We start from the raw sequence: 27214 nt of genomic DNA, 5'->3' as shown, positions 1-27214 counted from the left end.
AATCTACTACCGGGAAGAATTGAAAATGTGAGGTCCCTTGATCGAAAAGCAGAGACAAATCTCTTTCTTTTTTTTCCTCTTCAGTCTCCTTCTTGTCCTGCTGTGGTGTTTTCTTGTCCACTAGCTAATGCCTTTCTCCCAGGAGCACAGGGATGCTGGCAGGACAGATGTGGAGCCTCCCCGGCTCTCGGGCCAGGTGGGGTGACTCAGCTGCTGAGCTTGTTCAGAGGCTGGGAGGAGAAACAGAGCAGAGCAGCTGCCACGATGCCCTAGGCCCGGGGAGCAGATTTCCCAGAGCTGGAGGAGGCAGAGAGGCGGCTAGAGCTTTCCAACAGCCACTCAATGCCTTGAAACATCACGTCTTCAAAGATATTCAGGGCTAGATGACGGGAAATAACCATCCTTTTCGGTTTTTTTTTCCCTTGTCAGGCAGCGTGGCGATTACCAAACAGGCGTGAACTCGGTGGCGCGGGGCAAGGGGGAAAAAGAAAAGTTATGTAACAAACAGCGGGACTTAATATCTCTATATTCTTAGCAGTGGAGAACTATCAAATGCCTCCTTGGCAATAGGACTGCTTTCCTTTTTTGGGGGAAACCCCAACAACGGTAGTGAGTTGTGTGTTGAAACATGGAATGTAATCGAGATAAGGCATAAACGAAGTGGAACTTATCATGTACAAGGGTGGGGACTGGGGAGGTGGGAGGGGGTGGCAGGTATACTGGGGGGGTTGGTGATGGGAGATGGGCACTGGTAAAGGGAAGGGTGTTTGAGAATTGTATAACCGACATAATCCTGAGAACTATGTAACCCTCCACATGGTGATTCAATAAAATTATTTAAAAAAAAAAAAAAAAAGATATTCAGGGCTAAAGAAGAATCGCATTGTGACGACCGCAAAAAAAAAAATTGGTGAGTGGGGCGCCCCCTTCTGTATATGAAGACCAATATGGCTTCACAGATCAACGTCCCTTGCAACCAGCTGGGGCTGGTTCATCAATTTCAAATCGAAAAAGAAAAACGTGCACCCACCTCCTCCCTCCCTGCAGGCACCCGCCTGCCTACATTGGGCTGAAATTAGGACTGCATTTATCTTGTTTCCTCCTCTCCTCACCACCACAGCTCAGGACCACTAAGCTGCCAGAGATAAGCCCAAGCAGCTAGAGGGAGATACAAGATGCCCTTCTATGTGAGGTCGGTGAGTGCCTTCCATGTAATTACCGGGAGAAATTCTCTAGGACAAGCTTTTGATACTATTCCTAGAGTCAATTAGCCAGAACCTTTCATTTAGATGCAACTTGAAGATGCAAAACCAAATAACTGTGGTACTGTATGTTAACAGCTTCAACAGCTCTATTTGTTAAGCTTAAACAGATAAATAGCTTCCCAGAAATACACAGAAGAGCACTTACGGCCTGATGAATGCGTAACTATGAACAGCTCCAAAGCCACAAAGGAAGAACCATTTAGGTAGCATTTGCTAATGCCCTGTGTTGGGGAAGAAATTTTTAAAAATGAAAAGAAAGTTGTGAGTATAGTGAAAAAGTCAAAACCAAAATAAGAAACCCTCTTCTCTTCTACTTTATTTTATGAATTAGGAGCTGGATGATCCATTTGAGTAAGATCAAGCTGTCATCAGCAAGAAGCTGGTTACAGCAGTTGTTAAGGGAAGACCGCTTCTGAGGACGTTTCACCCCATATGCTAAATAGAAATTGTATATGGGTTGTTTTTACAATTGTGGGAAATAGCATTGATTATTTTTTCACAGAGATGTGTGTTAATGATAAGATTAATACACACACTTAAGGGTCGCAGTTTCCTATATTTTAGCAGAATTTCTACAAAGAGCCAAATGGTGTGAGGCATTGGGTTTGCATGCCCTTCTCCCCACCCCCCACCCCGTGTCTCCCCTCCCACTTTCCCCCTTCCCGGCAACCACGAGATAGTCACCAGGAATTGGCACCCACGCAACAGTAACAATGAAAGTGACGATGTTAGGGGGAATGTACTCAAAATAAACTCACAAAGGGATGATATCAACTATAAGTTCAAGCAAAGATTTCTAAAATTTACTTTGTGTATCTGTGCTTTCAAAATTGGTTTTAAAAATCAAGTTGCTCTCTTTGGTTTCCTGATGTCTCCTTTTTTGGGGCCCGGAGCGAGCCAGTGTCCTGCCCTGCGGTATCAGTGATTCACGTCATGGTGAATAGCCAAAGGAGAAAGGGTGGGGTGGGTGTTCGTTTACGTGCTGTGATCCTTGCAAACCTCTACCTCACTGTGTTGAAACAGGGCAAATGCAATAGACCGCATTGGGTGATTTGTGTCTGATTCTGGGTTCTTGTTCTCCCCCAATTTGTAGCCCTTTCTAGTTATTGTATTTTTCTGGGCTTTGTAGAACTTATGAGTAGCTAATTTGGTGATTTCTAGGTGGCCTAGTTTGTGTAAATATAATGTGTTGGTCTTCTCCATGGTATTTTGGGGTTTTATTGTTTAAAAAACTGTTGTATAAGAAAAATAGCCAAAGCATCTTTGACAAAAGGTTCTGCACCAGGTAAAAGGATGTGAAGCAAGCTTGGGGACCCTTATTGAAATGGGGGTCTTGAACCACCCTTTCTCTTGTGTTCCCCTGCCCTTATTTCCTATTTTGAATCAGATCTTCTGTTCCTCAAACTTCTACCATTTCCTGAATTTTCTTACCACCTCCTTGATTCCCCCTTCTACCCCCACTTCCTCCATTCCCCTCTAGCCACCCCCACCAATCCACACAACCTTGCAATTTTGTGGTGTATCCCCACAAGTCTTAAAGTGATTTTTTACAAAAGTCCTTTAGAAGTTCAGAACACTCTATTCCTTGCACCCAGTTTTTGAAGAGAGGACTATCACTTGCTATCTTTTATGCCAAACATGCGCTGCTGTATTACTTTAGTTTTGAATATTAGGCTAGAGAAGCAATGAGGGGGCCTTCCATGTAAAGTGGGATCAGGAAACCAAGGAAAGGGAAGATGAATGTATATCCAAGTCACTCAGGAACTTTTGTGCAGGTGCAAGAAACTTAGGTCAAAGTGGCCACAAGATTGTTTAATCGGAGATGGACGAATGTAACTCCATGTTTACTGCTAGAAACCAAAGCTTTGTGTGAAACCTTGAATTTCTGGGGAGGGAGGGTGGGGGAGTAAGGAAGCATGTACCTGATCCCCTTCCCTCATCCCATGCGCTGAGATGGGAGCCCATGGGCTTTGGTGACCCCATCCTTGGGAAATGTTTATTTGATGGTTGATTTTGCAGTATGGGTTTACTTCCTTTCCCTTTTGCAATCATTTTGCTACATACATGCTGATCCTTTTCCCATTCCCTTTCTGTACCCTGGGGAAATACAATGAGTAAATAAAAACTTATTGGTACTAAAAAAATTTAAAAAAATAAAAATCAAGTTGCTAAATTTAATTTTTTAATTTAGCATACATGGGTCTAAGTTTAGCATAGGTAATTTTGAATTCCATTGAGAACAGTGTAAATTTGATAGTAAACATTTCTATAAATAGACATCCTGAGAAATGAACTTTTTTCTGAAGGACTTAGCACATGCATATGTATTTCTCTTGTAATGTATCACATATAAAATAAAAACACTTAGCAGTTTTGAATGCCAAAACATAGTATATTCTGGTTTAAAGATAATGGAAAGGCATTACTTCAGCACTAAACACATTTTAATTTAATTTGAGAGAGAGAAGGCAACATTTTTCTAAAACCACGCTAATGACAGAAACTGCAGCACAAACCATTCTTGACAGTCTTTATAAGTCCTCTTTCCTTCTTCCAAATTGTGCCCTTTCTGCCTACTGATCTTGACTTGTTTTAGAAACCTCATCCTAATCATAATGTCTCTCTTGATTGAAATTCTAAATAAAAATCAGCCTGTCCAATATGTACATACAAGACTCATACTCGGTTCTGAGCCATGAGATCATGAAGGTGAGTCAATGCTCAATTCATAGGAGTTCACTCAAGGCCAAAGAGGGAGCTTTTCGGGGCCATTTCTATTCTTTCCTCACTTCCACTTGAAATGGTGCCATTTTCCTCTGCCCACTATATCCATATGCTTGCCCATCCTATATTTCAAGGGCACTTATAACATTAATGCACACATGTTCATTGTGCCCCATCCCAGTGGCCTTTAAAGTGGGCTCAGGTATTGTCAGGAGAACCAGTTTCACATCCTCAGCAACTCTAGGGGCTTTTCCCAAAAGTAGTTCTTCCTGAGAAAGGATCTGTGGTCCAGGAGTCCTGATAATTTTTCTTTCCAGGCATCTACCTTCTCTTACCTGAAAGAAATAAAGACCCACAGCTCACCTATCAGGCTATACTACGGTATTATACTAGAGGTAGCGATAATAAAATCAATTTTAAATAATAGTTGTGGAGTTGAGACCATAAATGGTTCTTACAACTGGCTAATAAATTCTTCTGCGGCTCCAGAAGTTTCTGATCCTTTGAAAGAAGAGCTGAGAGATTAAAAACCATGGGGATGTGACAGAACTAGAGCACCAAGGTCCATGTGAGGCCTCACAGTTCTAGCCCCAGGACCGCCCTCATTGCTAACTGTAGTCCTGATGACACTGAAATTTGGACCCCACAGTATTACAGGTGTGTGATCTCTAGCTCATCACAGTCAGGTGTGAAACCATATATGCAATTACTACAACTAAGTATGCCATTTCTGGACATCTCAACAATGAAGGGAACGGACAAAAATAGCAGGAAATTTTCATAATCATAATTTTTTTTTATGACAGATCACTATGGGATTTGTTAGGGTATATATTGGAGAACTCAATGGTTTTCCTACAACAAAAGTCTTTGCATCAACTTTTTCAATGAACAAAATTTCTCAGGACATATATAAAATTGAAGACTACAGTAAAAATTATAGCAAAACACTGCAGTTTTCTTTCTTTTGTGGGGGTTGGGTGAGGAGTCAGTAGGAGGTCATACCCTGTTGTGCTCAGGGTTTGCTCCTGACCCCGTACTTACAGATTGCTCCTAGTGGAACTCAAGAGACATATATGGTGCCAGGGTCAAATCCAAGTAAGTCACATGCATGGCAAATACCTTACCTATTCTACTCTCTCTCTAGCACCCTGCTTGAAATGGTGCCATTTTCCACACACCAATTTTTTCTGACCATAAGTAATATTCATCCATAAATACATGAAAGAAATGTTTTTTTTGGGGGGTCACACCAAGCAATGCACAGGGATTACTTCTGGTTCTACACTCAGGAATTACTCCTGGCGGTGCTCAGGGGACCATATGGGATGCTGGGTTTCGAACCCGGGTCGGCTGTGTGCAAGGCAAATGCCCTACCCACTGTGCTATCGCTCCAGCCCCAAAAGAAATGTTTTTTTTGTTTTTTGTTTTTGTTTTTTTTGCTTTTTGGGTCACACCCAGCGATGCTCAGGGGTTACTCCTGGCTTTGCACTCAGGAATTACTCCTGGCAGTGCTTGGGGGACCATATGGGATGCCGGAGATCGAACCCGGGTCGGCCGCGTGCAAGGCAAATGCCCTACCCGCTGTGCTATCGCTCCAACCCCCCGAAAGAAATGTTTAATGCCTAATTAATCTCACTTTAAAATGCAGTTCTAATAAAATCCTATTTTTATATTTGGCAACTATTAATGTTTACAATATAAAAGATATTAAGCACTATCCGAATACTAATAATAATTGTAACTCAATGCCAGAATAAAAAAATCTTTAAACACTAAGGCTGTGTGGTCAAATGTAATTTGAATTTAAATGCATGCTTCAGAAAAAAATGTAAGTCATTCAAATTCAAACAAATTAAACACTAGGAGAAATGCTCTTTTGAGGAGTGGAAGAGAAATAATTTCAAAGAAGTTAAGAATAATAAGGGATTACATGAAATTTCCCCTGTATGTTTGTTTATGTCTTTCTTATCACTGTGGGATTTAGGTGCCACTGAAAACATTAAAAATTATGTGTAAATTTTATTTTAGATAAAAATGGAAAGCATATCCTTCACAACTACATAAATGTATTGAATTGTTTTGTTTTGATTTTTTTAATCATACCCCTGGTGCTCAGGGCTACTCCTAACTGTGCTCAAGGATATGCTCAAATTGGTATTAGCGAAACCATTCAGTGCCATGATTTCCCATGTGTAGGATGTGTTCAGCTTATAGACCTGTCACTCTAGCCTTTAAATTGAAAATATTTAGATATTAACTTAAACAAACGCAAAAAAAACACACACAGCTTTCAAACACTCTCTTTGTTGAAACAGAAGCAAACATTTGAGGCCTTATTCTAATCTATAATCTCTTCCCCTCTCAACATTGCTAGCCAGAGTGTCCTGCTTTCATTTATGGTACAAAGTATATGTCTTAGTGCATTAATATGTGTTTTAGTGCATTAAGACAAACACTTTGGAGTCATAAGGATAAGCATAATTCCTGGCACTATGTTGAGGCAAGAAAGAAGCCCAGAGTGCAAAGATGACATCATTACTCCTAGGTTCATACAAATCTAAGCTTTCACAAACCTGAAAATTCACTTCAAGTTTAATTCTAGGTGCCTCTATCTCTCCTGGAAGGCAGCATAACATGAGGCCCCCATAGCCATGCCACTGGACTCCGCACCAGGCTATTTCACCTGGGGCACCCCAAAGTGGAGCAGGTGAGAGCCTTCCCCACCCCAAGGGACCCAGCCCCGAAAACCAACTTCCACAACCTAACCGCTGCCACACTCAAGGTCACTCCCCACATGCTCGGGCCAAGCCTCACATATGAGTGAACATATTCCTGAACTGTGAGTCCACTTTCGAGGCCTTGTGACACATCATAAGACACTCCCTACTCATTCTTCATAATGACCACAACATATTTGATGGGGTTCAGATAGTAGGCAACAAATCATAGAGGAAAAAATATATATGCATATATACATATTTTCAGATACATATACCAAAGCTTGGGCTGGAGTGATAGCACAGTGGTCGGGCATTCGCCTTTCATGCGGCCGACCAGAGTTTGATTCTTCTGCCCCTTTGGAGAGCCTGGCAAGCTACCAAGATTATCGAGCCTGCATGGCAGAGCCTGGCAAGCTACCCATGCATATTGGATATGCCAAAAACAGTAACAATAAGTCTCTCAATGAGATATGTTACTGGTGCCCGCTTGACCTAGTCCTTTCCACTTAAATGATCTCAGTAAATTATTTCCTTCTCAGAGTTTCTATATCCCTACCAATAAACAGGGAACAAAATAATGCTTTATGGAATGTAGTGGGAGAATTAAAGTACATGAAAATGCTTAGTAAAGTGCCTGCCTGCCAGTGGTCACCAATCATTAAATGGCTCTGCTATTTTTAGACGAAAACAGTGAGTACCTGATAAACCAATTCATAATGAGACAATGATCACTTGAACATTTAGCACAGTAACATCCCCAGGAGGTTTCAATTTAGAAGACTTTGGAGAGGTAACATCACCACATGTGTGTAAGTGTACATGCACACGTGTACACACACACACACACACACACACAGACACCCCTATCCCTACGTGGAAATTTCTCACCTTTTCCCCTGTCTGCTCCTTACCACTATTTTCTAGCCTCTGCTTCCCAGGGAATGTGTCCTCTTTGTGCTGAAGAATACGCCTGCTTCCTCACAGGGAACTTGCCTTCCCTCTACAAGAGATTGAGATCAGTGAGATAGCATAGCAGGTAAGGCCTTTGCCTTGTAATGGCTATCCTGGGTTTGATTCCTGGCCCTCCATATGGTCCCCCAAGCAATGCCAGGAGTGATTCCTGAACACAGAGCCAGGGGTAAGTTGTTAGCACTTCTAGGTGTGGCCCAAAATTTTTAAAAATAATAAGTATTTAGTCCATATACTAAAAACATGCACAAAAAAAACCCTATAGCATGGTCTGACTAAAGCCCCCCCTTTTTTTTTCACTGACTTCTGGCTTTTTAGTTACACTTGGTAATGCTCAGGTGCCATTTCCAGCCAGGATCTTGGGAGGGGTTGTTCCACACAGTTTCTCTGCAACAATGTCATGCTGGGGATCAAACCTGACCTCTGACATGCATAGCACACTCACTAGCCCTTTGAGCTATTCCTCTAGGACACCAAGCTATCACCGTCACTGTCACTGTCATCCTGTTGTTCATCGATTTGCTCGATCAGGCACCAGTAACGTCTCCATTGTGAGACTTCCTGTTACAGTTTTTGGCATATCGAATACGCCACGGGTAGCTTGCCAGGCTCAGCCGTGGGGGCAAGTACTCTCTTGCCAGGCTCTCTGAGAGGGGTGGAGGAAAGAATCCAGGTTGTCTGCGTGCAAGCAAACGCCCTACCCGCTGTGAGATAGCTCCAGCCCCCACCAAGCTATATTTAATGGAAATACTATAATACAGAGGAAGGGTTTGTGTCTGCAAGGCTGCAAAGGGCAATTCTACGAGACTCCCAGTGAGTTCTGAGAGTGTTCTCTTTCTTTGCCTCTACTCTGACAAAGGAATGGAGTGATAGCACAGCGGGTAGGGCATTTGCCTTGCACGAGGCCGACCCGGGTTCGATTCCTCCATCCCTCTCAGAGAGCCTGGCAAGCTACCAAGAGTATCCCACCCGCACAGCAGTGCCTGGCAAGCTCCCCGTGGCATATTCAATATACCAAAAAACAGTAACAGGTCTCACAATGGAGACGTTATTGGTGCCCGCTTGAGCAAATTGATGAACAATGAGAGGACAGTGCTCTACTCTGACAAAATTGCCACAAACTGGGTGGGGTATGTACAAGAGAAGCTCTGTCTCACAGTTCTGGAAGCTGAGAGGTTCAAGAATATTTGGTGTGATGATTCACAGACTTTAGCCTGCCCACTGAATCCTCACCTGGTGGGAGGACCAAAGGAGCCCTCTGTGAATGAGACCACTAACTCCATTATAGGGGGCTCCATCCTCATGACATAAATGACCTTTCTCACTTCAGTTACTTCTGCAGCCATTTGCACAACAGCGTCACCTCCTAATGCCATCATACTGGGGAGTGTTTCAGTGCCTAAACTGGGTCTAGAGAGGGTATAGACATTCAGAATATATATTACTGTCCACATTTAGACTCTGCTTGTAGGATCTGATTCCACCATCAAGAATTCTGTTACAACCCTAAGTGTGGATTACACAGAGAACAGAACCTAGGGATATATAAACTCCAGCAAGGTGAAAAAAAAAAAGCATTTATCTGTGATTAGTTTAAAATTGAGAAACTATTTCTTTTTCTTCTTTCTACCATTAAAACACCAAAACTTCTATTTTTGTTTGCTTGTTATTAATAAGTTCCAAGTCATACTCGGAATCACAGAAACATTAAGCGTTCCCCCAACACTGATGACTATGAGAATTTTATTTGACCAAATTCTTATTCATTAGTAGATTTTTTCAAACTGCCTGCTATATGCAAGTAATAGTATATAACTTAAAAAAGCGAACATAAATCTCTGCTCTTAAGATTTTTTTCAAAAGGATTAAATAGAGAAGGCATCTCTCAATAACAAAATCCAGATCCTCAAGACAGAGGCAACCAAGGAGTCCCCAGCCTGTCTCTTGGATAACTTCACTTTCTACTTCTCTTATTTTGGTTACTTCTGCCATCATGTACCCCAACCCTAGGAACAGATCACACCCCAGTCACTTGTCTATAGCATTTGAGGCCAGTCGACCAAAGTTAGCCTTCTGTCTGCTTTTGTAAATTAAGTTTTACTGTAAATTAGGTTTAAGTATCCAGATCTGCCCTACTTTTCTTTTCAATTTTGTCATGTAAATTGTCCGTACATGTAAGAAAATTTTTTTTCCTTGCTAAAGTTTTTTTTTTTTTATTACTTGCCCAGCTTAAGAACAACCAGAGCAGGGGCTGGAGAGATAGCACAGCGGGTAGGGCGTTTGCCTTGCACGCGGCCAACCCAGGTTCAAATCCCAGCATCCCATATGGTCCCCTGAGCATGGCCAGGGGTAGTTCCTGAGTGCAGAGCCAGGAGTAACCCCTGTGCATTGCCAGGTGTGACCCAAAAAGCAAAAAAAAAAAAAAAAAAGAGCAACCAGAGCACTAGGAATGTTTCTCTGTACCCTAAAGTGTCTATCACAACCATCACTGTCACTGTCACTGTCATCCCATTGCTCACTGATTTGCTCGAGCGGGCACCAGTAATGTCTCCATTGTGAGACTTGTTACTGTTTTTGGCATATCAAATATGCCACAGGTAGCTTGCCATTCTCTGTCATGCAGGTGGAATACTCTCAGTAGCTTGCCAGGCTCTCCGAGAGGCGTGGAGGAATTGAACCTGTGTTGGCTTCATGCAAGGCAAACGCCCTACCCGCTGTGCTATCGCTCCAGCCCATCACAACCATAGGTCGCATATTTTTCTTTAATAACTGAGCCAGTCAGTGACCTTATGCTTCAAAAAGGACCATTGTCTGGATCAGAAAAACAATAACATGAAAATTCACAGTAAAAAAAATTCTGATGAGAGGGTTTTCTCTTTTCATTAAGTAGCAAAAGATGGTTGATCTGTTCCTCTACTATCAACTTATTCCCAAACAATGGATAAGTTGCCTCAGGAAATCAAGTTTATGAGAACAATATGAGAAAAGTTCCTAAGTAAGGATGGGAATGTGTGTGGCCATGGAAGATTGTGGGGACTGAGCAGGAGCAAGGAGTTGGAGACAGAGTCAGGGAAGGCCCCTCGGAAGGGGCAAAACTTGGATAAATATGAAGATATGAGAACAGAAAGGAAAGACATATATGACTAAGAGGGTTTTTTTTTTTGACCACGTTGACCACTCCCAATTTATCTTCTCCAAAATTTCCCTCCTAGTATGCTATCTCCACAGTTGCAGTCTGGGCCACGGGATGACCAAGTCTGGACACAGCAACTGAGGCTTTAGGGGCTGAACTTACTGAAAAAGAGAACAAAATGCTAGATGATCTCTCCTTTTAAGGAAAATGAGGCCTTTAACCATCCGCAGGAAACACAATTTGCTCAAATAATCTCCCCTTCGTTTCTATTTTATTGGTAAAACACCCACTAAATATGAAGGAAGTCTGTGACAGGATAGTGATTGTCAGGGGCTTCCTCATCACAGAGACGAGTTTAGAATTGGAAAAGTGGCTTTCAGATATTGATTGCCACAAAAGGAACAGAACTTTTCAGGATTGCATGCTCCCCACACCCACTCAATAACTATTTTTTAACTCAACAAGTTTCCTTCATCATAAGGAATTGGTGTTCTTTTCCTTATAAATTAAGTTGATCTAGATTTTGATGTAAAAAGCAATCAAGAGACTTCTTAATAGAGATAAGATTCTATCTAATAATTTGCCTGTGGATTTTTATCTCCCACTCTCTATTAGTATTTCTAAGGAAAACAAATTAGGTCAAAAAGCCATTATAACTAGCATTTCCTTTGTTTCAAAGGAACAAAAACTTTTGTTTCTCTGGGCCTGTGGGTATCAATTTCAATTTCATCCTAATAGCTACTTTGATTGTTTTACAATTTACATTTAAATTCCAAATATTTTACTTTGGTGCATTTTCAAAGAAAGATTTGGACCAACTGTCTGACTTTTTTTTTCCTGTTAAGTGTAATATTAAAATCTTATTCCATGCCATGCAGCTCCATGCCTCATTGAAATGTTCAGAAAGTCATCACCTTTGTTCTCTCTGTGGAGGTTTGTTGGGGGAGGGGAGGTTCGAACAAGATAAAGGGGATGTTTTCATCACAGAAGAATTGTTCCAGGATGAAAAGCTCACAGGAATATATAATGTGTTTCAGGGGAATCAAAGGGGGATAAGCAGAGACTGGCAGGAATCTTCCCTGTGGGTGTCAGACCCACAGGAGCGACTGCTCGAGTATGACATGTTTCAGATCATCTGACAGGGTCATGCAAGCAACAGAAAGTTATATGGTTTTTAGTCTTACAGGTAGCAGGAAAATGATGATGTGGGTGGATCAGAGAAAAGATGAACTTCTCATTTTTTTATTTTTTATTGAAATTACTTTTGAGCTAGTTCTAGACTGGGGAGGAGATGAGAAGCCACCCTATTCACACACACACACACACACACACACACACACACACACACACACACACCTGTTCCCTGTTCCTCCACAGCCATGCCGAAGTTTTTCATAAACTCACTCAACCTAATTTATCACTGACCCAGATTTAATTGTTGGAGGGACTAGTACACATAAGCATTGTGACAGGTCCTAGGGAAATAGATTTTTAAAACACATTTGTAGCTACCAGTGAGAATGTCAGAAAACTAGACAATTACATGAAAGGTGGGTATGGAATGACAGAAAGGGGCTGTGAATGAGACAAATAGCCCAGTGCGGAAGGGAGGGTGGGGGGTGCAGCAAGGAAGGGGAGGGAAGTTTTCCCAGAGAACATGACAGTTGACTGTGTTTTGAAATATGGGCAGGAGATGTTCAGGAAAGAAAGTTTTTTCCAGGCAATCCCATGTCATGCAAGAAACAGAATGGAAAAGGTACATTGGACGGTGCCAGGGGCCGAGGGGTAAGGTCTCACAGAGAGTCTTGGAAGCTAGATCAGAGTTTCAACTTCAAGTAAATGGGGAACAATTAGGAGGATCTTAAAGCAGGAGTAATCTGATTCATATTCACAGCATCAGAGTTGTGTGGGGGTTATCACCTCCTTTCCAAATGACTCAAATCAGAAATATCAGCTATGATGAAAAGACAGAGGTAGAGCAGCAACTGTGAGGACAAAGAGATGCATTTGTAACCAGGTCAGATGGGTGTCTCAGAAGTACAGAGGGATTGGATGTGGTTAGTGAGTGCTTAAAGCAACAACAGCATAGTTGGTGGTTTTCAGGGCTCAGGAGGAGGAAGAGAAAGTGGAGGGAGGATCCAAGGTGAGCACAGCTGAAGTTTAACCAATGGAAATAGTCCATGGACAACCAATACAGAAAGTTCAGGAGTGATAGTACAGTGGGTAGGGCACTTGCCTTGCACGTGATTGACCCAGGTTCCATCCCTGGCACCCAGTGGCCCCCTGTACACTGCCAGGAGTGATCCCTGAGTGCCGAGCTGGGAGTAATCCCTGAATATTGCCAGATGTGGCCCCAAACAAAACAAAAATCCCAAAGAAATTTGAAATTCAGAATATAGGGTGCTAGAAACCCTACATTGTAAGATACATTTGAATGTCATGCAGTGGGTAGAAGTCAAAGGGGGGATTGCCAAGGAGAGATAAGGGGTCCTGGCAATTACCTGTATATAAAGAACCCACAAGAAAGGCAGGGCAAGTGAGCAAAATAAAAATCATAAATGCCATGTAAAAGCCAGAAGAGAAATGCCTTTTGGAGATTTAGTGATCAACGGGAAGAAATGACGAGGGAAAAAAAATAATAAGATCAAGCTAAAGAGGGACCTGATAGTCTTCAGGAATATGAACTCTGGGATCAAACCTCTAGACCATGTGGTCTTCTAAGCCTCCAGGGCCGGGGTACTTTTTGACCCACCTATCCCAGTTCCATAAGTCAGAACTACCAGGTATGGCCCTGCATATTCCTGGCACTTCAAGCCCCTATTAGTTTAGTGTCCTTAGTCTATAGCACTGATCACCATAAATGGTTGGCTTAGTATAAATGACAATGGACCCTGGGCTCCTGAGCACTGCTAGGAAGGAGAGTTAGGAAGCAGAACATGAGGGAGGAAAAGAAAGGACTTGGTTTTATTATTATGACAACATGACATCCTTGAGGACCTCAGTTCAGTAATTTTAGTGAAATAATTGAAGTAAAGCCTAGATCTCAAAGACATGTCTAAATGGAAGAAAGAAAACAAGATACAGAAATGCACACTTGCAGTTTACTGAGTTTACTGATATTGAAGGCAGTAAGGAAGAAGACACAGAAAACAGCAGACCAAAGGTGAGTGTGTGAGATAAAGACAGAGAAAACACTGAGCTTTGCCTTTCCTAGCTTCTATTTCCTGCCAGGATATAGAGAATCCCAGGGATATCTAATCCAATTTTAGGACTTTAAGTGAAAGTGGGTATTTTTGTACTATCTCCCATTGAGTGACTGAAGAAACGGCATCAAAGATTCCATGGTGTTCTCACCATTCACTAGAAGTGGGGTTGGAATTGGGCTCAAGGACTGTCTAAATCTAAAATACTGGGGCCTGGGTGGAAAAAATAAGTCACTTTTCAGGAATTTCAGCTCCAAGAGTCTGTTTCTTCTTCATGAAATCAAAGTTTGAAAGTCACACGTTTTACCATTGCAGGTTGTTCACTTGCTTTGGGGCACCTTGCAGTCAAGACAACTGCTCGGGGCTGGAGAAATAGCACAGCAGATAGAGTGTTTGCCTTGCACGTGACCAACCAGGTTCGATTCCCAGCATCCCATATAGTCCCCTGAGCACTGCCAGGGGGTAATTCCTGAGTGCAGAGCCAGGAGTAACCCTGTGCATCACCAGATGTGACCCCCCCCAAAAAAAAGACACAACTGCTCAATGGAAGAAGTAATTCAGGTGAATTCCACTTATTGGTAAAAACAAATTAAATCCTACTATTGACCACTTTAGCCCTCCTTTACACACCTGAGCACACATTCTCTTCTTTTCAGATGCTAATTTAAAAACTGGGGTAATTAAGGAGTTTTAGCATCTAAAGTAGCTGGCTCAGCACCTGAAGGTTTGTTCCATTAAACACAAGGGCCCTCCTTGAGAAGTCCCCTGCAAAAGTACCTAGTGTTTGGGAAATGAGTTTGGTAAAGGAGATCCGCTTTCTTCCTCTTTATACCAGATTCTTTATATAGATTTTACATTTTCATTTTCACTGATATGTAACATACATTTGTAACAATTCACACCATCTAAGTTTACTTAGCTCAATGCATTTTATCAAAAGTAACACACCCATATAGTCAGCACTGAATAGGTTGAATCCTTTAGAAAATTATTTGTTCTGTTTCCACAGTTAAAAAGCTTACTTGGTAATTCAGCTCTCTATCTCACAGTGAATTTAGAAGGGCTCGCTAATTATAGCTTTAACTGTAAAACACTTTGACAAACTTGAAATAGTTAGAGAGCTGCTTAAATTGATTATACTGTCACATGGTTTCTACTTAAATTATTTCACCTGAGAGAATGTCAAACTGTCCTCATTAGCAGATCACGAAAGAGAGGTGTTTAAAATTCAATTAAATGGAGACTTGTGAATTTTTTAAACTATTGGTGGCTTGTTACCTGGAATTTTCCTGTTTAAGTTCTCTGAGTCAGCCTCCTTTCCTCTCTACAACACTTTACATTCCTTTTTCCAATAACAAAGAAAATTTTGTATTTGAAAATAAGTGTGGTCTTCCACAAGCTCTATGTCTCATAAGTTGGTTCTAAAGCTCAGTATCACTGGTCATCAGCCTCATTGCCCATTCTTGGTTGTTGGTTAATGATGTTTTTCACAAAACTACCTTCAGATTCTAATCTTCTCCAGGCCTAGATGATCTTGCTTAGTCATCTCTTATCCTAAGTCCTTGTATTCAAGAGCTGGATGCTTAGAGAGCTCAACTGGGCTCATCTCAGTGTATAAGTGAGCAAGACAGCAACTGGCTTCATTTGAAGACTGCTTTCACTTCTCAGGGGTAGAAAGGACAGAAAACATTGGGGCTGGAGGAATAGCACAGCGGGTAGGGCATTTGCCTTGCACACAACCGACCCGGGTTCAAATCCGAGCATCCCATATGGTCCCCTGAGCACCGCCAGGAGTAATTCCTGAGTGCATGAGCTAGGAGTGACCCCTGAGCATTGCTGGGTGTGACACAAAAAGAAAAAAAAAAAGAAACTAAGTCTTACTCATCTTTAGATGTTCAAAGTCTTTCATAAGAAATATTTATTAATTAGTAGTTGGTCAAGCAAAATAAAGCATAACAGACCATATTCACTGTCATTGTCATCCCATTGCTCATTGATTTGTTCGAGAAGGCACCAGTAACGTCTCATTGAGAAACTTATTGTTACTGTTTTTGTCATATCCAATATGCACAGGTAGCTTGCCAGGCTCTGCCGCGCGAGCTCAATACTCTGGGTAGCTTGCCGGGCTCTCAAAAGGGGCGGAGGAATTGAACTCAGGTTGGCCCCATGAAAGGTGTACGCCCAACCACTGTGCTATGCTACCAAGTTTTGAGCTGACAGAGTAATAAATAGATTCAGTGTTTTTCAAGTTTAAAGCACTGAAGTTGTCAATAAATAAACTACCAAATGAATTTGAATATCATTGGAAGAGATCAATATCTTTTCTTTTATAGTCCTTTTATACGTAGTTTCAGATGAGGATGATCCTAATCCATCTTGGAAAAGTAAAACTGCACCTACTATCCCATTATGGCTAACAAAATCATTACAACATAAAAAAGCTGGATATGGAGCTATGTCTCAAGTGATAGTGACATAGCATGTGCAAGGCCACTAGTCAAATATCTGGCACCACAGGATACCCGTCACTGAGTGGGTCCTGATTTTAAAAAATGGCTTCTATTTGTTTGTTTTCGCCCAGCAGAGAACCCAGTTCAGGACTTTAATTATGCAAGGCATGTACTTTCTCACAGAGTCACATCCCCAGGGTTTAAAGTGATTTTTAAAAAAGGCTAAATGCTTAACCATAAAATATTTTAGATTGTATTTTTATTCTCAGCTTTATCAGTTTGTAGAGACTCAGGGAAACATCATTTTACATATCTGACAAACTATTCTCTCAGCAGAGGACAACACATGTCTTAAGCAAATCCTTGAGAATGACATGAATAGAAGGAAAGAAAAAAGGTACTTGGGGATGCATGTAAATGAACAATTCCCTTGACCTCAGATAAGACATTCTCTATAAATCTTGAATAGTGGAATTATTATTTAAATGCAAAATATGGCTATATCAGTTTTGTTAATTAAGATGCCTATTCAACACAAGTATTCTGCACCTCATTTAAATTACTAGATAATTTAAATAATTACCTAGTAGGGTACATTGCTCTTCTATGCTGTGTATTAAGAATGCTCAATCAGAAGAAATTTCTAACCAGTCTAGTAATACTTGTTAATCAAAAAATTTAGAGATTTAAATAGCAAATGTCTAGCTTTGGGGAAGACCCTCAAAGTTAAACGGATAAAATCTGCAGTGTTTGCTGTTCATCCAGAACTAATAGCATGTTCTGGCAAGCATTTGAACACATCCTCATCTACAAAGAAGCAAGAGCTCCAATGAGCAGACCATTGTTAAAAAGCCACTATCTTTCCAGAACTAGACTTTTTTCTACTTGCAAGTTTTACCAAACACTTCAGGGACTTATTTCCTGATTGAACCTGAAAGCAATACAAACATTTGTCCCTTACTTTCCTATCTACTTAATAACAAGATAATTTAATAATTATCTTACCATAATTTATCATAATTTACAAGAGATTGAGGGCCAATTTAATAAAGGGGGAATGAAAAATTAACTGGATGCCTCTTATATAACTTTCCTTTAATATTTTGACAATAATAAAAGAACAGAAAATTCAAAAAGAGTATTCTTAATATATCACCTTCTCTACAATCTGCTCTTGAGTGGCCTGTGGCTCCTTCACTGACAATATTCTCTTGACTATCACAATGAATGTGTTTTTGAAATTTAGTTTAATTTAAAATATACAGTTTCAATAGCTAAAAGATATTTTCAATGCAATAAGGAGAACTCAAACTTTGAGCAAGGGCTTTCTAAATATAATCTAATGTCCCAGAAATCATAGATGTCAGGAACATAAAGATGAACACAAAGATACCAACTGCCCTTTTCCATGGCATAACAATCTAGTAAAGACTCAAATACTCCAACAGGAATAAAAACAAAAACACAAGGGTCAGGACTGTGACTCAATGGTATAACAAATGTCACTGCAGATACTATACCAATAACATCTGAAAATGTTATAACAATCATATGCCACCCAAAAACCCCATTCTTCTGATTCATGACCAAATCACCAAGGAGATGCAAGCTAAACCACTAAAATGTATGGACATACAGCCTTCTAGCTGAAAACTCTGGGAGTCCTCAGAAGGGGGATGAGCTGAGTCCTCACCTTCCTGAGCCCTCCCCTGCATTGCCGCACCCTCCACCCAGCTACCGCACCCACTAATGGCTCAACTCCACTGCTTCACTAATAATCTCTGCAGAGACACTAAATCACAAAATTTCCAGGTACTCTGGTGTTCCGGCTGAAAACTGGGGTCTTTGCAGAGTGAGGGCAGGCAGCCTCCCCATCCCCAGCCCCAACCCCACACTTCCAGAAGCCTTGACAGCCATGTCCACCTCCCACAACCACTACCATGTCAATTCATCAGCCCAGTTCTACAGATCCTAAAGTTTCTGGGCTGATTGGCCACATATTCTTCACAATATGAACTTCCAGTAAGAACACACTAAATTAGATGAGAAAGTAATATAGAAGTCAACTAAATTCAACAAACAATAACACAGAAGACTCAACTAGCAACAGCCAGCTTAGTAAACCCTCAGACAAGGACTTAAAGAACCCAGTGGTGAGATGTAACAATTTTCAAAGTTTTCTTTTACTGAAGTATTTTTGCTATTTCCTTTAGCCGGATAGTTGTAATGAGCAATATAAAATAAATTATTGTGTGCAAGCTAGAAGAGCTGGCTTAGAGAGTGGTTGGGAAAATTGGGACATTGGTAAAAGGAAAGGTCACTGTGGTGATGGGATCGGGGTTAGAACATCAAAAGACCATAAAACTGTTTTAAGAACAATTTTGTGAATCATAGTGTTTTAATCAAGTATTTTTAAAATGCACAAATGTTAAAATAAAGTATAACATGTAAATAAAATTGTACCAATTTCAAAATTACAACTCAGTGAACTTGTATAAACTGAATAAAATGCTAGAGTTCCCATATGATCAACAGACAAAATGACATCACATTCCCAGAAGTCTCCACTGTCCTGTTCTGGACTCACTTTGGCAGCTGGAGAGATAGCACAGTGGATATGTTGCTTACCTTGCATGCAGCTAACCTGAACACAAAGCCAGGAATAAGCCCTGAGTATCACCAGGTGTGGCCCCCAAACAAAGGAAAACAAAAATCTGACTATAGTTTTGCATATTTTTAAGTTTCATAAAAATATAGAATCATACAGTATGTACAAATTAATTTCTACTCCTCACATTCCATATTTTACTACATGATCATTGCAGGTTGCAGATCAAACCAAGCTCCCGGAAGATAGTGACACAGAGCCTCTTGTCCCTGCGCCTGGCTGTTTTCACCAGGATCTCTCAGAGGTGGTAGGTTAAGTTTCCCTCCCTGCCCCAAGCAGAGCCCCAGCAGTTGAAGACCTCCAGAACCCAGCCACAGCCATGCTCAAGGCTGTCTCCACACATTTGGACGAGCCTCAGACATGAAGGAACCAGCAGAGGAACCCAGGTGTGCCGGACCTGGGGCCAAGATCTCCAAGGCTGCTCAGATCAAGACTGGGCCTCTTCCTCTCAGATTCCCCATTCTCCAGTAGCTAGGCGGTCACACCCAGAAATTGCCCCTGGTGCTATGTAATCCCATCAACAGCCAACATCCAGAGACTATAAAACAAAGCTCCCGGAAGCACGGCCATGTGGCCGAGCAACATCTGATAGACTAGTTCTCCCTCTCGGAGAATCTGGCAAGCTACCGAGAGTTTACTGCTTGCATAGGGGAGAGCCTGGCAAGCTCCCCGTGGCGTATTAATGTACCAAATACAGTAAGAATGATGGGTCTCATTCCCCTGACCCTGAAGAGCCTCTAATGCGGCACCATTGGGAAGGACAAAGAGAGGCTGCTAAAATCTCAGGACTAGGGTGAATGGAGACGTTATAGGACCTGCTTGAACAAATTGATGATCAATGGGATGATAGTGATACAGTGATATAGTGATCACTGCAGAAGTTATGTCGTTTTCTTTTTGTAAAAATGTGGGGGAGACAATTATGTAAATCTTTAAAAAATATGACACTATTAACAGGAAAAAATATGGTGTGATGATTATACTATGAAATAAGATATTTCTGAAATTTTTTTGTGCATGGTTACACATTTTTTTTTAAATATTGCTGCATAATATTCTAATGTTTCTTTTAGTTGGCATTGAAAGAGATTTTGGTTTGAGTTATGAATGATGTCGCTGTGGATTTTATTGTGTTGCTTAACCCAATGGCATATTGGGGGCTATTTCAGGGTCAGGGGAATGAGGACCGTCATTGTGACTGTTTTTGGCATATCAAGTACACCATAAGTAACTTGCCAGGCTCTGCCATGTGGGTGGGATACTCTCAGTAGCTTGCCAGGCTCTCTGAAAGGGATGGAGGCTTTTAGGGAGGCCTCTAATCACCTTTACAGGTATTCCCAGTGAGGCACATATATATATATATATATATGTATATATATATATACATATATATATTTCCCTCTATGAAACTCCAAAATTTTGAAAAAACTAAATAAATAAAAGGCTTCCTTTATAATATAATATAAAATATAAAATTATAATATAATATGATTTCTTATATTATTTAATATATATTAATATAATGCATATTAATATGTTATATTAATATATTGTATAATATACATATATAATTATATAGTTATACTTTGTATTATTATTATATAATATGTTTAATGTATATTAAATTTATATAATTATAATATAAAATAAAGTATAATATAAAAAACTTGTTTTTTAAATGGGCTGAAGATATACAGATGGGAAATAAGTATAATGGCATTGTGCATCAAGAAAACGCAAACTAAAACAAAAATGAGATAGCACTACTTGGCTTTTTGACTGTCTAATATCTATAACACTAGCTACTTCTGATGCTGACAAGAAAGTGGACTGATGGGAACTCTCAAACATAACTGGAAGGTGTCCAAAATTAATCATTTTGGAAGCTAGATGGGCAGCTACTTAGAAAACTAAATACACTCTTAAGAAAACCATCTAGCAAGGATACTTTCTGGTATTTACCCAAATAGCTAAAAACCTGTGTCCACATAAACCTGCACATAAGTGTGTATTATTTCCTTATCCATAATGGCAAAACTTGCAAGAAATCAAGCTGGCTTGAGTAGGTGAATAGATAATCAGGGTGGGTTGCTTACAGACAAAGAAAGAAATAATCCCGCATTAAAAAGAATAGAGCTTTTAGGTATGGAAAGATGTAGAAACAAGTGCATATTACTAAGTGAAAATAGGCTGTTTTGAAAGTCTGCATACTGCATGATTTTCTGAAAAAGGCAAAACTATTGAAACAGTAAAAATTTCCTATATCATGCTTTCAAAAATCTCCCTTTTGCAAAATTGTAAGAGAGTTGAGGTGAGGGATGAATCGGCAAAGCTCAGTGGATTTTTAAGGAAATGGAAATACTATGTGATGTTATAATAATGGATAGGGTGTGTGTCATTACAATTTTGTCTAAACTCACAGAATGTATAAAACTTCTAGTAAACTTTAGTCAGTTACATTTGCATGAATGTAAATTAATTAATTGTATTGGATGAACCACTCTGATGAGGGAATTTGATAATGCATGAAAGCATAGGTATATGAGAAATCTCTGCTCTTTCTTCTCTTTTCCTCTGTGAATCAAAAAACAATTTTGTTAAATTGCCTTTTTAAAAAGAAAAACAGAAGACATTTCTTATTTTATGATTGCTGCCTCCAGTAAGCTCAATTTAGTCATTTCCTTACTTATTAGTTATATTGATCACCACCACCAAAGAATGACAGAAATCTTGGCACAGATATTAACTCCTCAATACAGAACATTTCTTTTCTTTACCAATTGCTATTTCAAATAATGTTCAAAAGATTAAAGAAAGGCTAGGACAACTTCACCCTTTGTTTTGTGTCTGGCCTCTTTCTACCTTCCCTGTCTCAATTGTTAACAATGCTCTATATTCTCTTTCAAGACAAGCACACCAACCCCCTCACATCCCCAAGAAACTGCTTTATGAACATTTTTTTTTTATTGGATTGAGACTGAGAAATCTCCTAAAACCTGACTGCATGGAATCCCAGGGCAACACATATGTCAGGCCTAAGTTCCGTTCTCAATACAACTCCAAACTGTCTGCATTGAGACATCTTTCTTCTCTGCCTATATGCAGAGTTACATGGTGATTCATTTCCCAGAAGATTAAATTTATTTCTTCCAGTTTATTGATTTGTTTTTTATTTTTTAAAAACAATTTTTTATTTAATTAAAGAACTGTGATTTACAAAGTTATAAACTATTATTAAAAGTTATTAGCAGTTGGGTCTCTTGGGCAGGGAGGGGTGTCACCCGCCCCACTCCATTTTGTACTTTCTGTTGTTTGGTTTTGCATCACTCTTTGTGTTGTTTTTTGGTGATGCTAGAGATCAAACCAGGGCCTTACCTGTGAAAGGCTAATACTCTATCACTGATTACTTCCCTTGCCTGCGAAATTCACTTTAGTGCAGGATATGCCTTGGCAGCCTGAACTGATGTTAAGTTTGATTCCAGGATCTTCTCCCACTTACTGGCTATTTGACTGGAGGCACTTGTGCCAAAGTCACCATGCCCTTGGTTTCCTTCTCTGCATAAAAGACAATTGTTATTGCGAAGACTGGTATAGATTAAATGCTAAAGACTTAGGTGCTGAAAATGCCTGCTAGTCGTCAAACCACCAGAATTTTGTTAATCAGTGAACTGGACAAGGAGCTCTAATCCTGCTTTCCAAAAGGGATACTTAGGGGAAATACTCCAGTTGGTTTTGCCCATTGAAAATCCTCCCAGAACTGGAAAAAAAGCAGAAGGGGATAAACACATGTGAAGCACTGTGCATGCTGGAGGCTTGGGTTTTATTTCTGATATCATATAGTCTGTCCCTCTCAGAGAGCCCGGCAAGCTACCAAGAGTATCCCGCCCACATGGTAGAGCCTGACAAACTACCCATGGCGTATTTGATATGCCAAAACCAGTAACAAGTCTCACAGTGGAGACATTACTGGTGCCTGCTCAAGCAAATCGATGAACAACTGGGCTACAGTGCTATTAACAGTTGAGTTTTAGGCATATAATATTCTAATGCCAGTCTCATCAGCAGTTCAACTTCACTCCACCAGTGTTCCCATTTTCCCTCCCCACCTCCACCTTCACCCCACCTATCAACTTGACAACTGTCAAAGTTCCAGTGGCTGCAACTTAGATCTCATCTTTTCAGTGATATTTAGTCTGTGTTTTGGATATATGGCTATACCACTCTTCCCTATCACCAGTATAACTGAAGCCCTCATATGTATTCACCCATTTCCTCCCATTCTTTTCTCCCCCCTTAATTTCTTTCCTTCTCTATCCTTCTCTCTAAACACTGAGGTCAAGGGTTATCCCCCCCTTACTATAATACATTTCCTCATCCAGTATTCTACATAACACAGATAAGTGAGATCATTCTATGTTCATCTTTCTTCTGGCTTATTTCAGTCAACATTACTTACTTGAGAAACACAGAAATCTCGGACCCAAGCAACTTGTGGCAGAGATGGTCCAGGACTTTGCAATAGGCTTTCTCCGCTGGACTGTTCCAGGCGGTGGGGGGCGGGGCAGGTGCTGTCCCACCATCTGCCCTCTAAGAGCTCCAGCGGTGTCCATTTTCTAGAAGCCAGCAATGAGCACCAGTTCCCACGTGGCCACAATCCAGAGACAAACACAGGAATCTCCAACATGAGCAACCTGCGGCAGCAATTTCTTCAGACCCTAATTATTAAGATCTTAAAATTCCTAATGCACGCGGCTGCTCTTGTGGAACACAACATTATATAATATCCATAACAAGCAATACAAAACACATTGTCTAGCAATTGTATTTTTGGCAGGTATGAGGGGAGGTAGAAATGGTCTCGAAATATCGAAGGTAACTAAAGTAGAGAAAGGATACCTTGCAAATTGTCTGCCACACAGACAGGGGAGGTATGGAATGGGGGGATGGGTGTTGGATCAAAGTTCAAACATGAAATTTTTGTTACTGTATCTCATGGTCAATTAATTACAATTTTTTAAAAAATTAAAACATTTAAAAAATAAAAAAATACATTCCTTACTTCAGTTCCAACAAGGTTGCGGAAAATTGCATGATTCATTGCTCCTTGCAGCTGCATAGCATTCTGTTGTGTGTATATAAAATCTTAATAATCCATATATCTAGCAGTTTAAATTTATAATGTTTTATTTTCCAAAAAGGCAATATTCAGAAATTTACATGTCAGTTTATCTAAAAATGAGCTTATAGGGGCCAAAGTGATAGCACAGTGGGTAGGCGTTTGCTGTGCATGCAGCGGACCCAGGTTTGATCCCGGGCATCCCATATGGTTCCCCAACACTGCCAGGAGTAATTCCTGAGTGCAGAGCCAGGAGTAACCCTGAGCATCGCTGGTTGTGATGCAAACTGTCACTGTCACTGTCAGCCTGTTGTTCACGGATTCACTCGAGCGGGCACCAGTAAGATCTCTCATTGTGAGACTCATTGTTACTGTTTTTGGCATATTGCAAACGCCACAGGTAGCTTGCCAGGCTCTGCTGCGCGGGTGCGTTACTCTCGGTAGCTTGCCAGGCTCTCCTAGAGGGGCGGAAGAATCAAATACGGGTCGGCTACGTGAAAGGTGAACACCCAACCACTGTGCTATCGCTCCAGCAGACCCAAAAAGAAAAGAAAAATGAGCTTATAGTATTCTAGAGTTTTCAACTGAAGGACAAAGTCGAAGATGTGCTTTGCTTCCATGACTTTGATTCTTTTGAACAGTCAGAAAATATTTATTGAGCACCAGATCAAAGGCCAAGCAAATGTTGAGTGGTGGGAAGTAGGAGGGAGCATAGTTCACTTGGCCTATTATTTCCTTTTCTACAACTATCTCTCCACATGATTATAGAACTAAAGGGAACTAAATACTTTTAGTTCCAAAAGTTCTAAATTATAGAACTAAATACTTTTTGTATTTGCTCACAAAAAAAAATCATTCATAAAATGAGAGAGGCAGTGCCATCCTGTGATTAGAGCAGAGCTCTGGAAGGCTTAAGTAATATTAGGCAAAGTGAATTTCCCCTTATAACATTGTAATGACAGTGAGTATCTGTGGAAATGGCCAATTACCAAGTCACTAATAACACCCATAAAATATGTTGTAAATTTGGGAAGACAGCCACTAGGTGAAATGCAAAATGCAAAATGCAAAACCTTTTCCTATTTGCCTACCTAATGCTTGAAAATTTAACACTGCTCCTTAAAGAGAGACAAAGAGCTAGCCATTTGAACTGGCTCACTTATTAGGGACTGCATAAAGGAGAATTGGGTAGGGAAATTATTGATGAAAAAGAAAGGTAGCCCTCTTGAGAATTGGGCAATCAGTGTGAAAGCACTCCATAAACAGTCAGGACTTTTGAATTTCAGTCATGACCTGTATTTACTCCCACTAATCCAAAGCAGGGGTGTCATACTACAAAGACTTATGATGGTAGAATTTTATTAAATCACACAATAGATGAGCACATTTGATTCAACAGAATTATATGGGAGTCTGAATCTAAGACCAACATCTCTCTAAAATATCTCACTGACTGATACAGCATCTTTGATATATACACAAACACAGAAAAGTAGGCAGACGCACAAGTGCACTCATACATGCACATATGCAATCAGTAGAAAGCTAAGTGGTCAAATAAAAAGCAGGAAATTGGTGTCCTGTCCTGATATCTCTAAGGTTCCGTACAACTAAATACAAAATTAAAGTCAAGATGATTCTTTTTGGTTTTTCTTATTATTGTTGTTTAGGGTTTGGGTATTTGGGTTTGAGGACACACCCAATGATAGATAGGGTTTACTCCTGGCACTGTGCTCAGGGGATCATTCTTGGTTTACTCAAGGTATATGGTACTATAATTGAGCTGGGTCAGTTACATAAAAAAACAAGCACTTTACCTTTATGTATCTCTCCAGCCCCAAGATGGTCCGTTTTTAAAAAAATTTTCAGCCAGGTATTTTGGCAACAAATGATTACCAACAAACTTTACCGCTTCCATTACAAAAATGAATAAAATTGATCCAGAGTCAGAAGTGCATGAACACGTATTAAATTATATCACATGAAAGGACAAAAATCAAATGCATGCTCTTTGCTCCTAAGAAATGGCTCTTTTCTTTTTTGCATCGTTTATTTTATGGCTTATTTTCAGAACATGTGTATGTGGTTAATTCATTGTTGCATTATTGCAAGCTTTGAAAATCTATCAAATTAGATTATAACAATGAAAATATTTGACAAAAATAAAGGTTTTTAAAGTTCAATGATCTAAAATCTTTTCTGCAATTAAATAAAAGGAATAAATTACAAATAGTCATTGTTCAGAGAGCTATGGGAAATTCGATTTTGCTCTTTTGAACATAGATATATATAAAGATTACTCCGAGAGATGTCATGAAAAATTTTTTCTTGAGATTTACTATTAGATAGTATACTCATTGAAACTCAGATGTTCATGAAATTGCTAAAAAAAATGCTTGGTAACTATCATAAATACAGTATTGTGCCTTCAGCAATTGAGCAAATTAAAAGTAAAATTACACAGTGGGCCAGGGATTGTGAAGTCCTGAGGCATTCCTGGTTATAAGCTTTGTATTAGTCAGAAAGAGGGAGGGGAGGAGTTGGAGAAGATAGGCAGGAAGAAGCCCTTAATCCCTTTCTGTTGCTTTTCAAAATCCTCTTTCTTAGTTGTAAATGATCTCTCCAGATAAGAACTGCATGCTGAAAGTATGAATAGGACCAAACATGAAAACCTCTTTGTATCTGTATTGCAAACTATCATGCCCAAAAGGAGAGAGAGAGAGAGAGAGAGAGAGAGAGAGAGAGAGGAGGGAGAGACAGAGGGGGGAAGAGAGAAAGAGAGAGAGAGAGAGAGAGAGAGAGAGAGAGGAGGGAGAGACAGAGGGGGGAAGAGAGAAAGAGAGAGAGAGAGAGAGAGGAGAGAGGAGAGAAAGAGAGAGAGAGAGAGAGAGAGAGAGAGAGAGAGAGAGAGAGAGAGAGAGAGAGAGAGAGGGAGGAAAAGTGTCTGCTGCCATAGAGTCAGG

Source organism: Sorex araneus, chromosome 4, assembly GCF_027595985.1.
Source record: "Sorex araneus isolate mSorAra2 chromosome 4, mSorAra2.pri, whole genome shotgun sequence".
NCBI lineage: Eukaryota > Metazoa > Chordata > Mammalia > Eulipotyphla > Soricidae > Sorex > Sorex araneus.
The sequence above is the reverse complement of the archived record's forward strand: the minus strand, read 5'-3'. Positions refer to the sequence as shown.